The 16,970-nt window shown below is 36.1% G+C and overlaps 1 protein-coding gene across 3 annotated transcripts in view; it reads right to left on the bottom strand.

The window, feature by feature from the left end:
- The window catches only part of TCF12 (transcription factor 12), a 194,452-nt gene that overhangs the window by 171,330 nt on the left and 6,152 nt on the right, over positions 1-16,970 (bottom strand). For 2 of the 3 annotated variants that reach the window (XM_086848994.1, XM_086849006.1), the window contains exon 3: positions 12,938-13,087. The gene's annotated coding sequence lies outside the window, so the exon portion shown is untranslated. Of the gene's footprint in view, positions 1-12,937; positions 13,088-16,058; positions 16,243-16,970 lie in introns of all 3 variants that reach the window. The other variant, XM_086848995.1, reaches the window with a different exon arrangement.

The following is a 16,970-nucleotide window of genomic DNA, read 5'->3' as shown; positions in this document are numbered from 1 at the left end:
GGAATGTTTTTCCATAGTACATTTTACAGTTATTTGGGCAATTGTAGTCTATAAATAAAATAAAACTTAGCTCTTTACTATGAGTTATTGCTTATTTGCATTTCACATTTTCAGAGCATATTTTTCACCTCTCCACTACAGAATACATAATACCTAAACAGCTTTTATTTGCTAAAAAGAGGTACCCCGACTTTTTTCCCCCATGGGAGAGGTTTAATTTTGATCAATAAGAAAACAGTTTTAAGAAGCCTAAAGAGATTTCTTGAGACAAGAACCATTTCCAATGGCGTTGCTTTTCAGACTACTGGTGAATCATAACCAGTGATACTTTGGTATATAAAGAACTACAACGAAACAAGGTAACAACAGAACTGTTACATTTATCTCATGGTACTCAAGATACTGGTCTTGTGATGGGCTCAGTGCCTGGTCTGATTTGGGTCTGATTTAGTTCTATCTGGATAGCTGGTCATCCCCACATACCATTTGATTCATTGACCTTCTGAGGTCCCTTCCAATATGAACTACCCTATGATCTTGTGATCCCATGAGTCTTCATAATAATTGGTTTAACATTTCTGCTAAGGCCTCACACCAGCAGAGAAAGGGCATATGAAAAACTTCTATAGGTATACAGAACTTCATCACAGAGGATGGAATGACGACTCTGACCTACAGTCAGCCTCTAGAAAGGTTAGCAATGAAATATCAGATAATTTGTTTTGAGGTGTTTTCTACATTTGAGAGACTGTTTATGCATGATGTAAAGCCAAATTAAAAGTAGGACACAAAGCTTTTGGGGGAATAGACACATGCTAAATAAAAGTGGCTGCTGCCACTGCCACCCTGCAGGGCCTTAAAAGATATCATGGAATGTGTCAATGTGATTTATTTTTATGAATTATTCCTATGGGCATGATGTATGTATTCTGAAGATTAAAAGGAGTTGTTTCTTTAGAGAAACTACGTTAAGGATCACCATAATTTTCTAGTTTAATTCTGCAGAACAGAAGATCCCACTCACTGAACTTTTATCAGTATAACAGAATAAATATTGCATACAAATTTGATCACGGAACAATTCACAAGGCTGAACACATTTTACAAAGTCAATGAAGTTTGACATGAAACAGATGAGGCACTGAGCAAAAATATTTTCCAATTTTGAAGCAATGCATTCAGAGACATATTTCCTGTATTGTAGGATTTAATTTTCTTAATGATATCTGTTAGCTCCTCAAGAACTGACAAACTGGCTCCCACTGTTGCCCACTTTATTTAAGGTTACCCGTCTGTCAATTGCTTCTAGAGGCACCAGTTCCAGAAGAATTTGTAATTTCAACCCACATTGAGCAAGACTATGATTATCTCAGAAATGTTATTTCCAGTGGGTTTTTGCATCTTCCTAATAATCTGTACAGAAGGGCACACCACACTAGATACAGGACTACTAACTATCTAAGTTTCTATAATAATCACAATGGAGTATTTTTCTGTGCAGTGAGAAGCGTCATGAAGCACAAGGCCAAACTGTCTCAGCATCAGAAAGCATTTCATGAATGGTCTCTGGAGCTGCACTGACTGCCCTGTTGGATCTGAGTGCAGTTACCAAGTTTGTACTGCAGCACATTTAGTATTAGCACACAGTGTTTCTAACAGGGTTTGATGCAGACAGGACTCCCTCTGCTTTCAGCCACTGTTGGACACAACAGCTGTCACTGTGTGCAGAAGGCTGTCAGAATTCACAATCTGAATATGTTTAAAGCTTTAGGCACTATAGAAGGTTTTACATGTGTACATGAGAGGATGTGAAAATAATCCATATTTTGTATATATAGAGTTAACTATTGTCATCTTCTCATACTTCTATATTAGGGGTTTTTTTCCTTCTTCTTTCATAGTGCGTTGTGATTAGGATAGACGTTTAGTTCTTAGAATTGTTTAGTTTTCATAATTAAATGAAAATTTTTGTGGCAGACTACTTATACATGAGAATGTAGCTGCATTTGTCAATTATTTAAATATATATATATCTACATATACACTTGTTAACTACAACACAAAATATTTTGAAAATACATATTATAATTGTTAAAAATATTATTAATTAAACCAATACTTGTTTTCAACAGATTTCTTAAGTATTTATTTGAGTACAGTCTCTTACTATAGATTTAGATACAGCTCTAGTTTAATGAGCTTCCTAAAGACATCCACAGACAAAAAAAGCAGGAGAAATCAAGGAAATTGATTCTGTCACATTCTGGAGGCAGCTATAAGGCAATTTATTACTTATGAAGAGTCTTCAAAAGCTCACGAGCATTTGGGGCACCATGTATCAGAAAGTTCACAAATGACTCACCAAATGTTAAAAAAGGAGGAGAATGATCCTTATCATCTATCTTAAAGAACAGTGAAATATATCCAAAGGCTGTTCTAGAGTAACAATGAAACTGGGGAATGGAAATTGCATGTAATTATTCTTCTGTCTTCTCTACACACACCTCTTTATATCATATAATGCTAAAATAAAACTATAGCTTAAAAATCACATCTTACTGAGTATAGGTAACAAGTTCAAAGGGACAGATTTTTTCTGTTTCTGAATTTTGTGCTTCTCAGTCAGTAAGGGAAGGGCAGATGCAGGGCTGACATCAAGGACAGAATGAGGGTGATGCAACAGCTCACCAACTACAGCTACCAGTCTTAATGGGGGAAGCAAATACAGCACCCTTGGGAACAGTGGTGAGGGTGACCCCAGTCCTACTGGTAAGTAGGAAGGACTAGAGCATTTCCCAGGCTGCTGACATCTGTTATAGCCAAAACATAACTACAACAGCAGATAATTTGTTGTAGTCTTCCAATTCCTCTTGCCTCCCCACCAAGCAGCAATTTGCTACAGCAAAGAATTATGTACCTATTGAACAAGATTTCTTGCAGTTCTTGCACTAAGGAGTGCCTCTATCCTGGCCACGAGAAGGTTCCTCTCAGGGCTCATGCTGTCTTTCATGCTGCTCTTTATGAGTTGTTTATATACTATAGACACTACTAAACAGTGTCAGGATGGTGAGCATGAAGATGTTTCCTGTAATCATGACCAGTCTTACCATATCATTTCATATCTATGTTTATGTCATTTTGGAGGTAGATTGGATTTCCAGGTGCTACTAAACAATTACGCTTTAAAATTATTATGAATATATTATTCCTTTTTTTCCAAGCAGAGCATGACCAGCCTTTCCTCAGTGGTGCTCATGACAGGACAAGAGGCAATAAGCATAAACTGAAACATGTTAAATTCCATCTAAACATAAGAAAACACTTTGAGGGTGACTGAATGCTGGAGTAGGTTGTTGAGAGTGGCTGTGGAGTCTCCAGTCTTGGAGACATGGCCCTGAACAACCTGCTCGAGCTGCTGTCCCTTGAGCAGGGATGCTTGACTCTAGAATTTACGTGTAACTTACTACACTGTTTAGCTGTAACCTCAACTATTCTGTGATTCTGTAATTAGACTACCTTCCTTAATGCAATCATCATGAGATATGCCTTTTACTTTGAAACTGGAATACTGTAATTGATTGAACAAGGCAAGGGCTCATGACCACTGAGAGAATGAAGCTGTTAGAGCTGTTAAAACCTAACAGTGCAAATGAGAAACCTAAAATCAAACCAATCCCATTAATGTTTTATGTTTGTCCTGACTTAGTTGTGTTTGAGGAGGAGTCTTAAAAGAATTGGGCTAACTACATGTTACCATCCTGGATTTGCCCTAAATGAGAGACTGCATCTCTCCCTCTCTGTTCCGCAGTGAGCAGCAGAGGTGTCAGCGGGAGCTGCCTTGCACTGGCAGGATTGTCTGCCAGCATCTCTCCCCACTGGCACATCCTCCCCTCTGGTCTTTAACTGGCAGGTGTTGCTAACTCAAGCAAGTCTAGAAAGCTGCAGGAATTTCACAGCAGAGAGATGCTGCTGAGTAGATTCTCTTTGGAATTAGAAGTGGGTTCACTCTTTCAAGTGTTCTGAGGACAACCACTGCTGTTTGCTGCACAGAGCTTGTAGACATTACTGCTTTATGAAAGGATAATTTTAAAGAATGAGAAAGGTCATGAGTGTTTTGGTTGAAAACATTCTTTTTCTTTCTATGTTCCAAATAAACAGTATAAAATTCAGCTTCTTTAGACTCTGTTTTCTCCCCCTAATTGTAGACATTAAGTGCTATTCAAATGTGTTGGGATATTTCCCCCCTTTTCAAAAGCTACCCACAGAGAAATGTTTGGCTTCCCTTCAAAATGGTATAGTTCAAAAAGAAAGAACTACCGAGCACAAGGGTTAGCAACAGTTGCACTTGAAAATGACTGATACTTTAAAATTACTGGGGGACTTGGGATTATACTTGTGAAAATGGAACAACAGGTACAGCAGAAAGGCTAGACTCATGAAATGTGATTAGATTATTTGCAATAAAACTTGCACACATGGAATTAAACATATTTGCAGAGAGACCTCAGCTGTATTGGCTTGGAGGAGAGCACTTGTTTAGCAAAAAATTTGCTATCAAAATGGCTCACTTAAAAAGGTTGATGAATAAAACTAGAGATTTTGATGTTATACTTCCCTAGGTGAGCAGATTGTTGTTTTGGGCTTTTTTTTTGTTTGGCTGGTTTTCTAAAATTTTAATTACACTTTTCAAACTCCTTTCAAGTGACAGTAATTAAAAAAAAAAAAACAACAAACAAAACCTGAACAAAACACCCACAAAAACCCCAACACCCAAACAAACAAGCAAACAAATCATTAGTAATTTTAAATATTGTTTCTATATCATTGGAACTAATGGTAAGTCTATTTTGAATGTTAAAGCCTTAATAAAAACTGTGTATATATTTAGCCAGCCCTTTCAGTATAATATTACTGAGGCATTAATATACCAAGACCAAGGTTACTAATACCACCAGAAAAATTATCCCATTTGTTATCTTTCCAGTACAGAAAGTTATTTTAGCCATTAATCCAGGTGTTAAATGTTATTTACCCATTTCTTTTACAAGCTGCTGTTGCCATTATTCTCCTTGAGGAGTCTTGAGAGTTGATTCAAGCTGATGGCCACACTTCCACAAACTGCTGTAGAGGAACTGCTAAAACTGTTTCCTACTGTAAGTCTGGTTCTTTCTCTAACTCCTCATGAATTTGCTCTTAAAATATATATAATGTCATTATGCAAATGCTATTATGGAAACGATGTGCCAAGTGTGGACCAAAAAAAAAAAAAGATGTTTTCTTTTTTGCTCTTTTCCTGAAGTAGACAAATATTTGAGTTAATGAACAAGAGAATTCCATTGCATTATATGGCTAAAACAGGTGAAAAAGCCTGTGTTTTAGAAGCAAACTTTTCTAATGGAAAAAAAAAATAAAAAGGAAAAAAAGGGAATTAAGGATGCTAATAAAATAGTAGAAAAAGCCCTTAAGGAAGTCTGATAGTGTTGAATGTGTGATAGAGGCCACATTCACTGAGGCAAGAATGGTGGTGTTACTTAAAACACACAAGATATGAGCCCAGAAGCAGAGATTATTGGCAATAGTTCTTGTGTTTTGCAGACAATAGGAAGTAGGGGTGTGACTGGCCATCTGGTCTGCACGCTCCAGCTCCAGCTGTGCTAGCAAGCTTAAAGGAGGAGCTGCAGCTGTGTAATGAATATTCACAGCAGAGTGATCACAGTGTGATTTATGACAAAGATAAGAACTGATGAAAAAGTAAGACTGGATGTGCTTGATGTTTAAGATGGCATTTCAAATCCTGTTGTTTGTGATTCAATACTGGACATTTCCTAAAAATATTCAGACCTGAAAGAGGAGATTTGATTCATGAACTTGCTTTAGTGTGTGTAAATACAATACTGGCAATTAGTATACAGTTGCCCAGGTCCAATTCTTATAGTTACACAAGCACAAGAGTTTTCCTGCTAAGTAGAATGATCAGGTCTTGATAATTTAGTACCTAAGAATTAGAAATTTACTTTAGCTCGGAACTGTGAACACCTTGAGTACAATTAATTTTATATTATTCATGTCAATGAATCAGACTCAGAAGTGGTCTGGGTGGAGTAACAAATTATCACCACAAGATATCTCCACTGATGTAACTTATTAGTATTTCAAGTTTTGTTAAAAAAAATTAGGACTTTTACAAATAAAGTTTCTTTATATTTACATAAATATTATTATGTATAGCATATGTTAAACAGCTCTACCTACTGTCCCTTCTAAAGAGATGGTGAAGAAATAATTACAATATAACTGTCTTAAGATATACCTTGTCCTTGTTATTCAGCTGCCACAGGTAAAGCTCTTTGTGATAGCCCATGTAGTGGTAGAGAAGTACTAACCTGCCCAGCAGCTACAAACAGGCAGAAGGTAAACTGCAGTTGTCACAGCACATAGTACCAGCAAGAAATTAACTTGTAACTGCATGGAAAAAGAATTGCCATCATGGTTTCCTCATTTTTGCCTTCATAAAGTAATGTATCTTGAATGGTAGGTTCTGCCTTGAAAAAAATATTCAGCTAGAAGCTTTCAAGTGGGAATTAGTCCCATTCCTGGTTCCTTTTCCCATGCCCCAGAGAGTTTGTGACAAGCACAAAGAAGTGTGAAAAGCTTTGATATTAAATCTAGAGATAACATTAATCTGAAGAGTTGGTGTCCCTGAAAAATGAAGGGAAAGTGTTACTCTCTAATATTCCTTAAAACACTCAGAACAAGTGATTTTATTCTGTCCATGAAGACATTCTCTGAAATCTAATTCTATTAAGTGCTACTGCCTTAAGAAGCATTTGTTCTTTAAAAAAAACATGCCACAGGAAATCCTTAGATATAAGGGTGGAGGTAAGTAGCTGGCATTTGTTTCTAATTCATGTTTATTTTACTTCATTGCAAATTCTAGTTCATCTCTTCCAAATGAATATGGAACATTTCATTTGCTGATCTTCCGCATTAATGTGGTCAATATAATTGGAGCTGAAGTGAGCTGTTTGCCAGACTTTCTAACTGCTGCCAAGAAAAACTTGGGTGTCATTTTAGAAAAATCCATGAGTGGAGGAGGACGAGATCATGACCATCTGTCTATGCATCAAAGGCTAAATCATTATAGGGGAAAAATAACTTCTCTGTTGTGTTTGCCAGCCTTGTTCCTCTTCAAAGTAAGTTCAGTTAGTAAGTTTTGAAGACAAACATCTTCAAAATTGTCCTGTGGGCTCAAACATTTCTTGGAAGGAAGCTGGGGAAAAATTTGAAGGTCAAAACTGCAAAGTTTGGAAGAGAATGAGATAGCATGAGAATAACATTTGAGGAAAATTATACTGTCTCCTTCAAAACTTTCCAAACACTTTCTGTTGCATCCTTTTCAGTTCCAGAATCTACCAGTAACACATAGGAAGCATATAATCTCTTTCTTATCTTGAAGACAATTCACATACATTCCATGCTCCATAGCATTTACAGACTTCTTGACTTAACATTTAACAAAGAGACAATAGACTAACAGCTTTTGAGAGATGTGACAGCAAATATGCACCTGGACCTACCAGAGGCTTAGAATTTCTCTTATTAGTCAAGATAATAGTCTGAAAAGTAAATATTCTGCCAAAATACAGAATATGCATAGAGCAGAGGGGCCTTATCTGTACTATAGTTAATATTTCGCTCTTTTAATTTAGTTGGGATTTGATTTAATGCAATGCAAAATTAAAGTCTTGGCATCATGCCAAAATCCATCATAAGGAGCTGAACTAGGAATGTCTCTGAAAAGCCATCGGTCCTTCAAACCTAGAGTCACTATTGCAGGCGTGCTGCAGACTCCTTTATCAGAAGTCACTGTGACATAAATGTCTCTGATGAGAGTGAAATGACAACAAATGGAAAATGCTGCTAACCATGGGAGCTCTGTTTAGACTGCCACTTCCAAGGATGCTACTGCTCTAGTTCAGTCTGCTGCTGTACCCATTGCAGTTCCTGTAAGTTCCATCCTCTAGCATGCTCTCACGTCAAAATGCTTGCATTTTGCAGTGTGTGACATCTAAGTCCAGACATTATTACTTAAAGATATCACTCAGGTTTCTCTGAACAGGAATCCTTCACAGTGCCAGTCTTCAAAGGAAACAGTTAGAGTTCTTACCAGGGATATGGAGGTTTTCTCTCTATTGAGATTCTGAATTTTCTCTTTCTTTGAAGATAAGAAATTCCTGCTACCACAGCATTTATCTGAATACGAATGGGTCCCTGGATTTGATAAACTGTTTAGAACTACCGGGATCAAATCCTAAATACGTGTAAATTGAGAGTTCAAAAGATGAATTAATTTCACCTTGTACACCTGCTAGTCCTGATTTCTATCTTTCCTAATAATAAATAGTAAAATTTCAAAACATATTTTGAAAACAATTACAGCTTTTTGGAGTTATACTTCCTGTTTTGACCTTTTAAAATTAAAAAAGAAAATATTTTACAGGCAGATCCAGGTGTGACTTTTGGAAAAATAGTCCCTACTTTGTTTTCAGTAAATGCAAAACTAAACACAAGTGAATTTTTTAAAAGAAGTCAAATGTTTCACACATTGAAATGTAACATAGTGTTAATTTGCAGTGCATTCTGAACAGAGAGCCACAGCATTCCACCACACCTGGAATCTTTGAAGATAGAAATATTACAAGATTCTTTCTAATAGTAACTCCAAAGTATTATTTCAGCCTCATGTAATAAAATGCTGTCTTGAAGATAAATGTAAAAAATCTAACCAGTGAACAAAGATTTTTAATCTTCAGAAAAAATATGTTTTTACATTATTGAAGTTGAATGATATCCTGAAAAAAAGATCTCAAATTCTACAAGCTTTCCTCAAAATCAAAGTGTTTACTACAACGACATGGCTGAGTTTTCCAAAATATTTGTTTGCACTGGGCTTTTTGAATTATCATCTTTCTCCACTTAATAGTTTCGAATTTTAACAGGATTTGTGTATTCAAAGAAAAAAGTTCAAAAGAGTAAAACCTGCAAATCAAGCACTTCTGTGTCACTTGCAGAAATCTTGTGGTAAAAAATGAATTTGGTTTATTATGGTGAAAATAATACATATGTACATACACATACTGTTTCAGAACATTCTTTTAGGGCTTTCACGAAAAACAAGAGTAGAAGCCTTTCTGTCCTGCCACTCTCTCACTATCTATATGGTCAACAAATAGTTGACCTTGACTAGTAAAATTTACTGTCTGAGATGAATAATAGGATATCCTGTAAAGCAGGAGTGTTAGAAATCTGCGTGGAGGATTGAATTACAAAACTGCCAGAAGTTCAAGGGCCACATCCATTTTGCATAAAATGAAGCAGATGGCAGCTGACTTAATCTTTGATACCATGGTATGGTCCACAGAGATTATAAATCCCAGCATGAAACACTCCATTTATTTCTTGCACTGAGCAGGTGATAAAGAAAGATATAACATCTTGCAGATATTTTGAAATACCTACTTTAAAAAAGGCTCTATGATACATTCTTGTTTCTTATCTACATTTTTCTAGCAAAGGTTCTAGTTTTAGCACCTACAGCTAATATCATACAGTTGATTAGCAACCACAGCTAATTGGCAGTTTCTTGGCCATGTTACTGGAGCTTTGCCTATGTTGCCCCAGAGATTCCCTGTTTCTCAGAAGCCTTTTTCCTATGTTACACGAACATTTATAAATTTTCCATCATTATATTTATCTATCCGATGCCATTCACAGGCATAACTGGATCAACCAATAGAACAAATGCTCAAAGTCCATATCTGAAATTCCTACACTATTCAGGAGCTGATGGGACGTGAACATATCGCTAAGGAGAGAATGTCTTGGGTTGTCCCTGAGGTTCATCATCTAATAGGTATTTTCATGACATGGGTGACTAAGACTATTGGCATTTTTGGTTGAGAGTAAGAGATCTAGAGCCTTATTCAGCAAATCTTAAATTCAAAATGTTTCCATTCATATTAAGCAAAGCAAGTAAGCATTTTGAAAATTACTCTAAATCAAACTCCTAATGTGTACATCAAAGTTTCAGGAAATACACACCATCTATATATGCAGACTAAGGAATCTTATGATAAAACCATGTGTTATGAGTAGTACTGAGTAAATCACTCCCTGCAGACCTCTCTGTGCAGCATCATATCAACTTAATGTTGGGTATGATTAGTGATTTAATTTAAGGGATCTTAACTGCTTTTAGTTCTATTGCTAATGTTCAGATACAAAATACTAATCTTAAACACTGATATTCCAAACTGAAAAAGGCTAAAGTCTGAAGCCAAAGAATAGAATAATCTTGTTAATTGTCCACAACTTGCTAATACAGTGTGAAATCCAATGGATAACTGGTAATAAGAATTGTTTTGTCCTTTGGAAATACGCATTTTCTGTAATAAGATTTAAAATGTTAGTGCTAGAATATTCCTAAACTTTTAGAATATCCAACTATTATATTTGGAGATGTTTTACTTTCATTTAATTTGTAGACCCCTACAAAGGCATAGATGGACTATGACAGATTTTGGTGTAACTACTTTGTAAAGAAATAGTTCAATCATGATTACTGAAGACTGATCTTTCAATGGAAAGAAGACTAGAAAGCATCTACAATGTGAAATTGTGGATTTCTTCTTCTATCTGTGTTTTCCCTAAAGGAAAAATGGACAATGTTTTGTCATCCAAAGCTATAACCAGTATTACTTCGTACTTGTTGAGACCAGCCTCAGCCCATCTGCTTTGCTCTGATCTGACTGCACAGAACAAACACAGTTCTGGGTGGGTTACAGGAAGCAGAAATCCCTGGCATTGCTGCATGAGTTTGAGGCCCTGCTGCCCTTCTCCCATGCAGGTGCTGCCAAACAGTGGACATAGCTTTGTAGCTCTGTACTACTTGTCAGGGTGTCTGCTTAAACCTTTAAAAACTGTCTAAAAGCTGAGGGAAGCTCAAATACTTTCTTTGTTGGAACCTGCTGAGGCTGCAGCTCTCCCTGTTCATACTTTCAGATTTTTCACTAGTAGTTCCAATCTCATGATGTGGTGACAGCTACAGAGCCAAAGACTTGTAGCCATTGCTTCAACTGGAACAGCATTAGAGCTGATATGATTTTTGTCAGGGTCTGACTAAGGGCAAAACTTAAGGGGCATCACTGCAAACTAAGGTTTTCCATTTCTCATGAGAACTTCCTTGAGCCTATGTAAGCTGTAATATTTCAATTTTATAAATGAGAGAGATGAAATTATTTCTTTTGATATACCGATATATCCAGGATATCCAGAAATTTATGTTCTTGCCCTAATACTGCAACAGGAAAACAAAAAAGTCAGGGGGAGCAAACATCTACAAATTATTGTAACTATATCTTTTTTGGCCCTTCGAGGGTTTTGTTTTCAAGCTATGGATTTCTCTAACAGCTTTTAATACTTAACTAGTAATTTTCATCAGTATGGAGTTGTTCTAATTTGTTACTTCTATGTTCCAATTATGAAATATGACAGAATTCTAAATATTTAATGGGAATGGAATTATTAGCAATGTGCCCTTGTTGCATGCTGCATCGTTATCCTCTTTAGTATTGTAAAATATATGATATACCTGTAGAAAAGAGACCTGAGTAGAGCATACAGATGGAATTGAATTCCTAAAGCAGTCATAGGTTTGCAAGTGTTATTCTCAAGGTCACAATACAGGTTTTTCAGATTCTTATTCATGAACATTGGTGAAAAAAGGCTTTGCTCATCTTCTTTTAATACAATAAGTCCATATATTATTCAAAGATACACTGGTACAAAATGATCAGTTTGATTACACCCTAAAGTTCATGTTTTGGTTTTTGTGCAATGTACAGTAAGTTTATAATTTAATATTTTACTGAATGGGATATGTTTCTTGCAGATTTTAATGACCCTTAGGTTATTCTGGTTCTTGCTCACATTTTAAATTAATTCTTCTAATATTCTTTGAGAAAGGTCAGATTCAGACTAAAGTGTATAGAGAAACACTGTCATTTAAAATGGAATAGTACAAAACATTACAGTTTTACACTGAGAATCACATAGTGAGACCTTGGGTTCACATGTTAACCCACCAAATGAAAATTATTATAATATCTGGCAGTCAGTGCAAGAACTTGGGGGCGGAAAGCCTCCTAGATTATTTACTTATCAGTGCTTACTCAGTTGTTATCAGTGCTTTTTGTAAGAGAAATCTATGGTGTTAGAAGAACACAGATTTTGGTTTAAAGGTGATAGAGAAATAAGAAGGACAAGTGCTTTATGTCTCCTAAGGTAAGCTTTTTCCACCAAAAGAACTAGTTCTAGATTGGCAATGTATCTAATGGTTAAAATTAAGATCTTACTGGCCCCATCAAAAATGTAGCAAATTGGTGTCAGATTTTGATATAACCAAGACATAAAAATAGAACAGCAGCCCAAAACATTCACTGCTTGTAGGAAGATATACAGAGACAACCTTGCAAAGTACTTCAGGTTGTGTTACAGGTCAAGCTCTATCAATGTTAAATCAGTTGTGGGAAGAGAAAAATCATGACAAAGATTTCCTTTATAGAACACCTCGTGAGACCAACAGTTACTCATACAAGAGAGAGACTGCAGCAACCATAGACACAGGCGGCATTAAGAATAACTAAAATTTATTATATAGTGGCCAAGAAGAGCACCAAATGACATTACTTCTGAGTTGCTGCAGTGAAGTGAGATACATGGTTCATCTCATGTAGAAAAAGCAAGTTCTGCCAAAACAGCAATTAACTACCCACCTTCTTTTCTGCTGCCAAATGTTCTCAGAGCCATCAGAGACAAAGATCAGGCCTGTCTCTGCTTCCTGCTGCCTTTATTGCACTGCAAATCACAGCAGTCCTACCTGGGTCTGCTGATGCAAAAGCTGATTTTCATCTCTCATGGATCATTTCTCATTTCTGTGAGGCACTGTCACAGACCAGGCTATCTCCTGTGCCCAAGCATCCATTTACTCAGCCATCTCCCCAGCTCTCATGCTTCTGGATCTTGACTACTGCAAACATAAAGCAAATCAAAACTTTTATTAAAAGCATTTTTCCTCACTAACTGAAGCCCTTCCTTCTCACTTCAGCCTCATGTTGAGGTTGTGTCCAGGTGACAGCCGGGATAGCATCTAACGCTTCCATTAGTGAAAAAGAACTTCAAACTATTCCTTAAAATTCTGATCATGTCCACTTTCTCATTATAAAAAGGTCCAACAAGACTAAGCAGAAATCAAGCATAGTATTTGCATTGGAGAGGTGGTTTCCTTGAAAATGGTGAATGAATTAATATATTTTTCAAATGGTGAGCATGGTCTAATTAAGGTCCTGCTTTTCATAAAAACATGAAAATCAGGTGCAGGGTGTTTTTAGCACTGCTTTCAACTATTGGGAATTAGGAAATGGAATTAAGTTGCAATATGCTGCATATGGATGTTAGACTTCTTAATGACTCATGGAAAAAAGAAAAGTAGTTAGGCACATGTAGTATCAAATAAATTTGCATTGGTTTTTCGCTATGAAAATGCTCTGAAGGTTATGTGTCCTACATGTGTATGGGATAGATCATAGAAAAAAAGCATAATTTAAAACTGACGTAATCACAATTATTGTTATTCTGCATCTGCCTAATTTCTAGTTGCTTAATTCAATTGTTTAACTCCTCTTCATATAGGATTTTAATTTATGTTATCTGTTCTCCTTTTCTTGGTATTCTCTAAAATTTATAAGAAATGGAACAAAAACAATATCTAAGTAAAGACACTGAAGAAACCTTTCTAACTTAAAAACATTTTATTTTAACAAGCTACAGTAGAAATCAGTAAAATTAAATAATTGTTATGCAAATCAGCACAATATTATATTTCTAGATGGTTGTACTAATGGACACAAGAATAGCTGAGGGTTGATGTTTAAAATGATCAGTTTATCATGTGGGTACATTTTATTCCTCTCCAAAATAATACCACATTGAAAGTACCTTAGAAGAATTGGATGATTATATGAGTCCAGGAGCACAGTATCTCTTCCCCTACTATAGATCATTAGGTGGTTAACAATGTGAATGAATATGGCTGCTCCTGCAAATTGTTTTCAATTAGCTGTTGAAATAGAAAACTCATGTGAGAAACTGCTTTAAAACACAAGTTTCCCAAGTGAGCATTTTGCTACTGAACAAGAGCAGTCCTGTAGTTTAAGCCACTAGAGACAATTTATAATTAATGCTCAATTTTTCACAGGTGCATTTTTTTTATACTTTGTCAGGGTATTGGCATTTTGTCTGAAAGTTGCAGCTTTAGTCCACATTGCATGTATTGATAGAAGTAAGGTGTGATGCTAAATCTGTAACTGAATTCCACTTGGTTAACTTTCAAGAAGATTTATTTTATTTAAAAATTAACTTTTTGCCAATGCAAATAAGTCTTCTCTATTATAGTAACTCTGAACAGAAGGCTAAGTATTATTGCTTCATATGTACCACTTCTTGATATTCTTCTTGGTAATTCATACTTCTCTTTCCTGAAAAGTAAAATATTACCCTATCTTGAACCAACAAAGTGATGAACTGTTTTTCACTGACTTGTACATGGCCTTTTAAAACACTCATTCTGGGGACTGGCAGACCTGGTGGGTAATTCTGGCTTATTGTAAAGGATGCACAGTGTTTGCAGTGGTTTAGAAAACATGCCAAAATACAGTTTTTAAAAATTCTGCCAAATTCACATAGGTATCTTGTTTATTGTAGAAGTTTAATATTTGTACTCCACCTGTCTAAATAGAAGCAGAGCAGTTGACTGATTCATTGTTAATGCTTCCCAAGGAACCCATATACCTGAAGTGGGACAGCAGAGAAAACAACTAGTCTGACATCTTTTGCTTGTGACAATGAAATTAACCGCAAACCACAAATTGTTTAGGGCTTCAGTGTATTGACAGACATTTAAGGTCTAGAAAAAATATTTTTTACTGCACATAGATTTGTACTAATATAGTAGCATAATTAAGGAAATCACCTTGCAAATGTCTGCTGCAGGCACATAAAAAACCATTTGTTAGAAATCTGTGGCATACAGAACGTTATTATCAAGATCCCTTAAAGAACTCTGTGCAGCTTCTGTTCACCTGCATTTTTTTTTGTCAGGAGGGATTTTATTGCCATTGCATTGTTGTGATTTAATGCTGCTTGCTCATAAAATGCAAAGTTAATCTTCACCTGTTTTAACACCAGAATGGTACTTCTGCTGTCCTCAGCCATAAGAATTTTCAGCCAGTGCCTATGCAATATTATCAATTGTAATGTCATTTGAAATGCCAGTTTCTTTCTGTGAATCCTCACTCAGAGATCAAACAAGCATCTGTCAAACTTTGTTCTCCTATAACTCTACTGTTTACAATGTAGCTCTACAATCTTTTATTGCTACAGGCTCTGATGCTGTGCTGGCTTCTATTGCTACCAGCTCATTATGTGGGTCTACAACACACAACTTTACTGTACCTGGGCTGAAATGTTACGTTGGCCAGCCAGACACAGAATCTGAAGACAAAAATTAAAGGATATTTTTACTAATTTTATGGATTCATGCAACCCTGCACACAGGGATAATAATAGGGCATATTGAGCGGAAATGGAGCGCTATGGAGTGTTGAGATAAAGAAAACAGAGCAAAGATACTGAAGTGAGGTTAGCACAGAAATTATCAGAAAAAGAAAAAAAAAGAGCTGTAAGCTTTAATTTGGAACTTCAGACTATTATTATTTTAAGAATACCTGTAGGACTCAGAAAAGTAATACACAGATATTCAGCAAAATAGTTCTGTTTGTGAAAAAAAGCTAAGAAATGTTAGAGGTGACAGAATGACACACAGTGTCATTTGGACTTCAGCTGTCATTTGCGAGCTAACTCAGATTCTGATCGCTCCTGTGCCATCCATACCCTCAGAGTTCAGGAGTTACTGGGATATAACAGTGCTTTCCTTTCCTTACCTCAGGTCTGTGAGAATCACAACAAATGAAACTTGACTCTTGCTTACAAACTAATGGAAGCCACAGTTGTAGTGATGCCTTAAGTTTTCAGTTTTTCTGTTCTTTAGTGTGCAGCTTTTATTCGGGGTTACTAGGATCTTTTCACAGGGTGATGAAGACACAACAATCCTTTCTCAGACCTCTCCTGGAGAGAATAAGCATCTCCTCAATTCAAGTCTCATCCTGGGTATTTTCTTCTCAAATCAGCCTATATACTAAAAACCTATTAACAGGGCATGTGTGCTATGGTTGCATAAATCTTTCCTTAGTAAACTAGGCCAAATACCTCTAAGAAGCCAAATGAAAGTTTAATCTTTTAGAAATGACATTAAAAAAATAATTTCTTGTAGGCAATTCTACCAAATTTAATATTATGTTGGAATAAACAAGAAATTATATTCTTTACATGAATTTTTGACTCTTCCTCTATGCTTCTACATGACAAGTAAGATTTTCAATCAAGCTGTTTAGAACACCTGGGATATTCCCCAGCAAATGACTGCCTTGTCTGCTTCAGAGCCGAGTCAATACTGACACCAATGAGGCATGCATCACCATGACGTTCAGATGCATTCTGCATTTTGATTTTAGTATAAACCACTCCAGACCCTCAGACACATGTAGCCCAGCTAGGATGCAGGCATTCTGCTTTGTACTTTGGCAAGGAAACTAAACTGGCTAATGTTTAGTCGAGGACCAAATAGTCAAGAATCTGGAGGTGATGGAGATAATACCAACTCTGTTTTAAAGTTGCTGCTTACAACTTCATTTTGTAGATTTTCTTGAAGAGTATAAAAATTCCTCCTAAGAACACTGTATGCCCAAAGAAGGGAGCCTGAAGTAAAGATAAACAAGTTTACTGCTGAATACTGA

This window comes from Cyanistes caeruleus, chromosome 13 (assembly GCF_971803275.1).
Source record: "Cyanistes caeruleus chromosome 13, bCyaCae1.hap1.1, whole genome shotgun sequence".
Taxonomy (NCBI): Eukaryota; Metazoa; Chordata; class Aves; order Passeriformes; family Paridae; genus Cyanistes; species Cyanistes caeruleus.
This window is presented reverse-complemented; position numbering and strand designations above follow the sequence as displayed.